The 9,099-nt window shown below is 47.5% G+C and overlaps 1 protein-coding gene across 1 annotated transcript in view; it reads left to right on the top strand.

Annotated features, from left to right (window-relative positions):
• The first annotated feature begins 8,154 nt into the window (after positions 1-8,154).
• The window catches only part of LOC130295910 (SH2 domain-containing adapter protein D-like), a 69,868-nt gene continuing 68,923 nt past the window's right edge, over positions 8,155-9,099 (top strand). Inside the window, exons 1-2 of the mRNA XM_056547234.1 lie at positions 8,155-8,184; positions 8,306-8,351. The gene's annotated coding sequence lies outside the window, so the exon portion shown is untranslated. The remainder of the gene's footprint in view (positions 8,185-8,305; positions 8,352-9,099) is intronic.

Below are 9,099 nucleotides of genomic sequence, written 5' to 3'. Positions count from 1 at the left end.
TTTATGCTCAACTAGTTAAAATAAAAATAAAAGACACATTTTTTTTTACAAAAGGAAACTGAGTGTAAATTTCTGCATATAGAAAAAAAATGTAGAATCTATCAAAACTGCAAGTAGTAATTCCTTAAAGGGATAATCCAGTGAAAAACTAAATGTTTTCAAATCATCTGGTGCCAGAAAGTTAAACAGATTTGTAAATTTCTTCTGTGTAATCATCTTAATTCTTCCAGTACTTCTCAGCTGCTGTTTGCTCCAGAGGAAGTTGTGTAGTTCTTTCCAGTCTGACCACAGTGCTCTCTGCTGACACCTCTGTCCATGTCAGGAACTGTCCAGAGCAGAAGAGGTTTTCTATGGGGATTTACATCTGCTCTGGACAGTTCCTGACATGTACAGAGGTGTCAGCAGAGAGCACTGTGGTCCGACTGGAAAGAACTATCCAACTTCATTTGAATACAGTATTCAGCAGCTAAGTACTGGAAGGATTAATATTTTTAAATAGAAGTAATTTACAAATCTTTTTAACTTTCTGGCAGCAGCTGATTTGAAAACATTATTTTTCCACCAGAGTACCTCTTTAAAGGGGTACTCCGGCGCTAAGACATCTTATCCCCTATCCAAAGCATAGGGGATAAGATGCCTGATCGCGGGGGTCCCGCCGCTGGGGACCATATTGATCTTTCATGTTGCACCCCGTTACCATCAGCCCCGGAAGCATGTTCGTCTCGGGTCTGATGACTGCCGATCACGGGCCCGGAGTATTGTGATGTCATGGATCCGCCCCATGTGACATCACGCTCCGCCCCCTCAATGCAAGCCTATGGGAGGGGGCGTGACAACTGTAACGGGGTAACGGGGTGCAACATGAAAGATCAATATGGTCCCCAGCGGCAATAAGATATCTTAGCGCCGGAGTACCCCTTTAACCCCTCAACTGCTAGGTGGAAGGAGTTTGACACAGCAGGACAGGACTGCTCCAGCCAGCAGTGATGTGCACAGGTTAAAGTTGTCTTTGCCTAGTTTTTCATTTACTCTTCTGGCTTCTGAACCTTGGACTGGATTTTGAGAACCCTTTTTAGCAATTCTGTCATCGTGTGACCTCCTGGATTCGACTGTTCCCTGACACTGCATGCCCTCCTGGTCTAGATAGTTAGACCATTCTTCCCTCTTCATAGGTCAGAGTCCTCATGCACTCAGGAAGGGACCGTCGCCCTGTTAGGGTCACTTTTAATAGGACAAGGGGTCCAAGTATGTAGGGACAGGGCTCCACATCCCCATCATGACGCTGTCCCTTCTCATGCCCCCTCATTCAGACACCACTTCTGTCTGTGTGCAGTTCTGTGTGTAAGATAAATACACCATTTTACCAGCAGATGGCAGACAAGATTACAAAACAGATGTATGAGAGACACTCAGATGGGCCATGAGGACTTACAGCACAATTCTAACCTTGTTACTTGTGTACATCCATGTTTATGTAGAGGAAAACACAAACTGAATATAATTGCAATACTGACCATTGCACCCAACTGCACCCTCCTAAATATAACCCGTCTGCACCCCCTAAATACAGGTTAACTATGCCACACTAAGGGGGAGATTTATCAAAACCTGTCCAGAGGAAAAGTTGCTGAGTTGCCCATAGCAACCAATCAGATCGCTTCTTTCATTTTTCACAAGGCCTCTGCAAAATTAATGAATCGATCTGATTGGTTGCTATGGGCAACTCAGCAGCTTTTCCTCTGGACAGGTTTTGATAAATCTCCTAAATCCCTGAATTTAACTGCACGATGCATTGTACACCTAAATATAACCGCGCACAAACTGTACCCCTGAATATAACAGCACCACAAACTGTACCCCTGAATAGAACAGCGCCACAAACTGTACCCCTGAATATAACCACACCACAAACTGTACCCCTGAATATAACAGCACCACAAACTGTACCCCTGAATATAACAGAGCCACAAACTGTACCCCTGAATATAACAGCACCACAAACTGTACTCCTGAATATAACAGCACCACAAACTGTACCCCTGAATATAACCACACCACAAACTGTACCCCTGAATGTAACAGAGCCACAAACTGTACCCCTGAATATAACCACACCACAAACTGTACCCCTGAATATAACAGAGCCACAAACTGTACCCCTGAATATAACAGCGCCACAAACTGTACCCCTGAATATAACCACACCACAAACTGTACCCCTGAATGTAACAGAGCCACAAACTGTACCCCTGAATATAACCACACCACAAACTGTACCCCTGAATATAACAGAGCCACAAACTGTACCCCTGAATATAACAGCGCCACAAACTGTACCCCTGAATATAACCACACCACAAACTGTACCCCTGAATATAACAGCACCACAAACTGTACCCCTGAATATAACAGCACCACAAACTGTACCCCTGAATATAACAGCGCCATAAACTGTACACCTGAATATAACAGAGCCACAAACTGTACCCCTGAATATAACAGAGCCACAAACTGTACCCCTGAATATAACAGAGCCACAAACTGTACCCCTGAATGTAACAGAGCCACAAACTGTACCCCTGAATATAACCACACCACAAACTGTACCCCTGAATATAACAGCACCACAAACTGTACCCCTGAATATAACAGCACCACAAACTGTACCCCTGAATATAACAGCGCCACAAACTGTACCCCTGAATATAACAGCACCATAAACTGTACCCCTGAATATAACAGCGCCACAAACTGTACCCCTGAATATAACAGCGCCACAAACTGTACCCCTGAATATAACAGAGCCACAAACTGTACCCCTGAATATAACAGCGCCACAAACTGTACCCCTGAATATAACAGCACCACAAACTGTACCCCTGAATATAACAGAGCCACAAACTGTACCCCTGAATATAACAGCACCACAAACTGTACCCCTGAATATAACAGCACCACAAACTGTACCCCTGAATATAACAGCACCACAAACTGTACCCCTGAATATAACAGCACCACAAACTGTACCCCTGAATATAACAGCACCACAAACTGTATGGAAGAGTATGGTAGATAGTACAGAGAAAGCACAAGAGCAGAGTCACAAGTTAGTTGTTGAGGCCTACCCAGGAATGTGTAGGACCAAGCTCGGATCTTAGATGAGACCGGCATCACGAGATGAGGACCAGCGTCACTTCTTCTAGCCTGAGACAGTAGTATTTAGTTGTGATATTTAGTCAATAAACTTACCAATCAAAAGCCTTAGTGGACTTTCAGTCGGGCTCAGACCTTTCTTTACTGCCAGGAGACAAATAGTCTTGTTATCTCAGGTCCATAAACGTCTCAGGATCTATGTCAGAACACTTACTGACTTTCATGGGTTAAAGGGGTATTCCATGAAGATACTTTTTTTTTTTTCATACCAACTGACTCCAGAAAGTTTGACAGATTTGTAAATTACTTCTATAAAAAAAATCTTCATCCTACCAGTACTTATCAGCTGCTGAAGTTGAGTTGTTCTTTTCTGTCTGACCACAGTGCTCTCTGCTGACACCCCTGTCTGTCTCAGGAACTGTCCAGAGCAGGATAGGTTTGCTATGGGGATTTGCTGCTACTCTGGACAGTTCCTGAAACGGCACTGTTGTCAGACTGAAAAGAACAACTCAACTTCAGCAGCTGATAAGTACTGGAAGGATTAAGATTTTTTATTAGAAGTCATTTACAAATCTGTTTAACTTTCTGGTATTTTCATGGAATACCCCTTTAACTCTGCATCAGCCACACCTAGAGTTGCAACCTTTCTTGCAAACAAAATACCGGCCATGCTGATATGCATAGTTAATTATATACGCGTGACATCACAGGATACACATATGCAGGAGAAATTTTGTCCTATTCTGACCCCTATAACTTTATTATTTCTCCTTATACGGGCCTCATTTTTTGTGCTCCGATCTGTAGTTTTTAACAGTTCCATTTTTGTTTTGATGGGACTTTTTGTTCAATTTTTTTAAATTAGATTCTGGAGTTACAGTAAGTTACTAACTACAACCCCCAGCATGCCCTGATACAGCCTGTGGCTCAGCAGCTGCCCGAAATGAAAACAACTCCCAGCACGTTGGATTATCTATAGCAGTATATAGTATAGGTCAGTGTGTCCTAACCAGTGGTGCCTCCAGCTGTTGCAAAACGTCTGTCCGAGAATGCTGGGAGTTGTAGTTTTGCAACAGCTGGAGGCGCTCTGGTTGGGAAACACTGGTACAGGTTATGGTGCAACATTCCGAGAGTTGGAGGATTGGTTGGATATATAGCGGCCATTGCATTGCCGGTATTTTTCATATAAAAATACCGGCAGTGTGGCCAAAATACCGGCCAGGTGGCCACCCAAGCTACACCGTGTGTTGCTGTGACATTTCGGTTCAATCTCAAAACAGTATTTCCCCTAAGATTAGTGCCACAAATGCCAGGTTCTGTGACAGTGGTGGTGACGTCACAGCCACGGCCCCCTCGTGACGTCACACCACGCCCCTTCCATGCATGTCTAGGGCAGGGGGCGTGTCGGCCGACTTGCCCCCTTCCATAGACATGAATGGAGGAAGCGTGGGGTGACTTTATGAGGGGCTGTGGCTGTGACGTCACCACCACTGTCACAGAAACTGGCGTTTGTTTAGAATGCTGGGTGTTGTGGAAGATCATGGGGGCCCCAGCAGTGGGACCCCCCTTTGGATAGGGGATAAGATGTCTAGCAGCGGAGTACCCCTTTAAGTGTACTGTAACCTTCCACATACTGCTACCACCAGGGCCATTTGAAGGAATTTGGGGGCCTCAAGCAAAATAGACATGGAGCTCCCCCCCCTCCCTCCCCACAGAGGGCATTATATGTGAGGGGCACAGGACAGAGGCTATTATAAGTGAGGGGCACATGTCAGGGGGCATTATACGTGAGGGGCACATGACAGGGGGGCATTATAAGTCAGGGGCACATGTCAGGGGGGCATTATATGGGAACATGACAGGGGGGGGGCCTGTCATGTGCCCCTCACATATAATGCCCCCCTATCATGTGTCCCTCATATATAATACCCCCTGTCCTGTGCCCCCCACATATAATGCCCCCCCCCCGACATGTGCCCCTCACTTATAATAACCCCTGTTATCTGTCCATTACATATAATGCCCCCTGTCCTGTGCCCCCCACATATAAAGCCCTATGTCCTGTGCCCCTCCTATATAATGCCCCAGTCATGTTCCCCTCACATATAATGCCCCCTGTCCTGCCTCCTCAGGGGGCATTATACGTGAGGGGCACAGGACATGGGGCATTATATGTGAGGAGGACAGGACAGGGGTTATTATAAGTGAGGGGAAGATGTCAGGGGGGCATTATTTGTGAGGGGCACATGACAGGGGGCATTATAAGTCAGGGGCACATGTCAGGGGGGCATTATATGGGCACATGACAGGGGAGGGCCCTGTCATGTGCCCCTCACATATAATACCCCCTGTCCTGTGCCCCCACATATAATATCCCCTGTCCTGTGCCCCCCACATATAATACCCCCTGTCCTGTGCCCCCCCTCTGTTTTAATAATTCCCCTGTACCATAGTGCTCGAGCAGCTCTCACCTTTCTCACACGCTGCTCCGTTCTTGCAGTGTGAACCACGGTGACGTGATCTCCGGGCGCCGGCAGGATGGTGTGACGTCATCGCGCCGGCCTGCCGTGGATGGGATCCCCGCGGCTCACACTGCGTCAAAGGAGCAACGTGAGAGAATGGTGGAGCGGAACAGCTGACAGCTCCCGCTCCACCATGCTACAGGACAGGAGGGGCTTTAGTCTCTGCCTCCCGTCCCGCTCCAGGCTCTCGCATGGCTGGCCCGGCCGACAGGGCGAGCTGCTGAATCGGGATAGGGGCAGTAGGATAGCCCTGCAGGACAATCAGGACATGACATCATGAGCCTCCGGCGCTGCACCCAATGCTCTAGACGAATGCCGGGTGTAGCAGGGAGATTACATGTGTCCTCAGTGGTGGGACCCCTGCGATCAGACATCTTATCCCCTATCCTTTGGATAGGGGATAAGATGTCTAGGGGCGGAGTACCCCTTTAACAACCAGTTTGGGAAGAATAAACATTTCTGTGTTATAAGCGCAGGATTATACTGTTTGCAAAGAGCCACCAGGAGGACCTGTGAAGCTTACAGGGTGACAGAGATTAGATGGTCACATAATGACTGAGTGCCTGTAAGGCCAAGGGGGGAGATTCATCAAAACCTGTCCAGAGGAAAAGTTGCTGAGTTGCCCATAGCAACCAATCAGATCACTGCTTTCATTTTTGAAAAGGCCTCTGAAAAATGAAAGAAGCGATCTGATTGGTTGCTATGGGCAACTCAGGAACTTTTCCTCTGTACAGGTTTTGATAAATCTCCCCCAATATGAATATTTAGAATAGACAATGTAAATTATATGTAACCTTGGAGAGCTAACTGGCCGGTTATCTAAAATAGTGCAAAGTCTTTCATGATCAGTTCGTTCTTCTTCCTCCTTTACCATGAGCAAACATCCGGATTATTGCCCTAGTTGTGCATCTTTACACCCTGACTGAGGCAAAGTTGTTTGTTGATGCCCCCACTGGCACCTAGAACCTGAGGCACATGACTCACCAGTATGTGCTTTAGGTGGTTGGTGCCAGTAGGGGGCACCCACCCTCTGGCTACACCCCCTGAACAAAACTTCTGAGTAACATCCTTATCTCTAGATGCATTGAATGCCCCTATGTTGTGGTTACTGAATCTCTGGTCTTTGATATATTTTACAAAGTTAGGTTGTCTCTTAAAGGGGTACTCCGGCCCTAAGACATCTTATCCCTTATCTAAAGGATAGGGGATAAGATGTCTGATCGCGGGAGTCCCACTGCTGGGGGCCCCCACAATCTAGCATGCAGCACCCACCTGTGACCACTGTCTTATGCCTCCCGACCACGGGGACAGAGTATTGTGACATAACACCCCGCCCCCTCAATGCAAGTCTATAAGAGGGGGCGTGACGGCCGTCACGCCCCCTCCCATAGACTTGCATTGAGGGGGCGGGGTGTGATGTCACATGGGGGCGGAGTCTTGACGTCACGATACACCATCCCCGTGGTCGGGAGGCATAAGACTCGGAGCCTCCTACGCTTCCTTCAGTGCTCATAGGTGGGTGCTGCATGCTAGATTGCGGCCCCCCCCCAGCGGCGGGACACCCGCTATCAGATATCTTATCCCCTATACTTTGGATAGGGGATAAGATGTCTTAGGGCTGCAGTACCCCTTTAAAAAGAACCTGCTTTTACCCTATATAACTGGGGGCAACACATGATAAAGAGTAACATAAGTGTCGCTTCTTCATGCCCAGGGATAGTGCTGCTTTTAGGCATGGGCATGATTTTAGTAGAAGTGTGATGGCAGGTTGTTCCTGGGCTGTCACTAGGCATGACTAGAACCCTGAGTGCCATGGCTACCTCAGGATACAGCACACCCCAATAACAATTAACCAGCAGAATGCTGTGCGGACAACTTTAAAACTATTTTTCTACAGAATAGAGAACTGGATGGAGGATATTGAGACCTGGATATCTCCAGAGTACAAAATCTCAATTTTGGTCTATCTACTTTGGTGCTTGTTACTCGTATTGACTGTATACCACCTACCCTGACCCCCGTTGGATTGACAGTCTTCTGTATGATCCAACAGTACCACACTTAGACATGTTAACAGTTACTAGAGAAGACTACTCTGCGGGTTGTTACTTGGGGGGTCCCATGCAGCGGAGTCCAGCTTCCTGTACAGGGGTTATCCACCATAAGGGGATTTTAGTACATACCTGCCAGAACTGTGTATTTCCTGTTGGATTTCGTTCTCTAAACTACACATCCCACAGTTCCATGCTTGAAAGTTTGGGATCACTTTCCTTCCTCCCACTCATCAGCCACCCCACCCATTGAAACACAGTGTTTTCTAACCAGGGGACCTACAGCTGTTGCTAAATTGAAGCAGGACAAGCTCCCTCTGATCACCTGACTAGTGATATCAGGTCTCGATGCACTGCAACCTGGGAAATCCTCAGACATGAGTAATTTTGTATGCTATTAAAAATAAATATTGGGGGCGATATTCACAGAAGAATTGTGAGAAAACCGTCACACACAGGTACAGACACTATATTATGAACTACACTAACTTTACAGCCCCTGTAGCATAGTGAAATAAAAAAAATTACTGGAATACCCCTTTAAAGAATAACTACAGGTTCCCTTTAAACTCAATTTAGCCCTATTCCAAAAATGGAGCAACACAGTGAACTCAACCACGGCCAGGTAGGCCTTGTGTCAGCTTGCTTACGTTTTTTTTTTGCACTTAAAGGGGTACTCTGGAGGAAAATGTTTTTGTGATGTCCCAGTACGGGATATGTTCCTACAGTCCTGTCAGCATGAGTCTCTGTACGGCTCTCCTGCAGTGTTCCCCCATAATGTGAATGTTAGGATTCGGCAGGCTGTATGTGGATCCTCTGTGTCAGCGAGGGACTGGCGTGGACCGTACCGGTGGACCGGGTCTAAGCTGCTACTGGTATTCACCAGAGCCCGCCGCAAAGCGGGATGGTCTTGCTGCGGCGGTAGCAACCAGGTCGTATCCACCGGTAACGGCTCAACCTCGCTGACTGCTGAGAAGGCGTGGGACAGAAGGACTAGACAGAGGCAAGGTCAGACGTAGCAGAAGGTCGGGGCAGGTGGCAAGGTTCGTAGTCAATATGGATAGCAGGAGATCTGGAAACACTGCTATGGCAAACACAGGACACGCTTTCTCTAGGCACAAGGGCAACAAGATCCGGCAATACTGGGAAGGGGAAGTGAGGTTATAAGGGCGTGGAGCAGGTGGGAGCTAATTACAGTGATTGGGCCAGGCACCAATCAGTGGTGCACTGGCCCTTTAAATCTTAGAGAGCTGGCGCGTGCGCCCTAGAGAGCGGAGCCGCGTGCGCCAGGACGTGACAGCCAGGGACCGGGACAGGTAAGTAGCTTGGGATGCGATTCGCGAGCGGGCGCGTCCCGCTATGCGAATCGCATC

Source organism: Hyla sarda, chromosome 11 (assembly GCF_029499605.1).
Source record: "Hyla sarda isolate aHylSar1 chromosome 11, aHylSar1.hap1, whole genome shotgun sequence".
Lineage (NCBI taxonomy): Eukaryota > Metazoa > Chordata > Amphibia > Anura > Hylidae > Hyla > Hyla sarda.
This window is presented reverse-complemented; position numbering and strand designations above follow the sequence as displayed.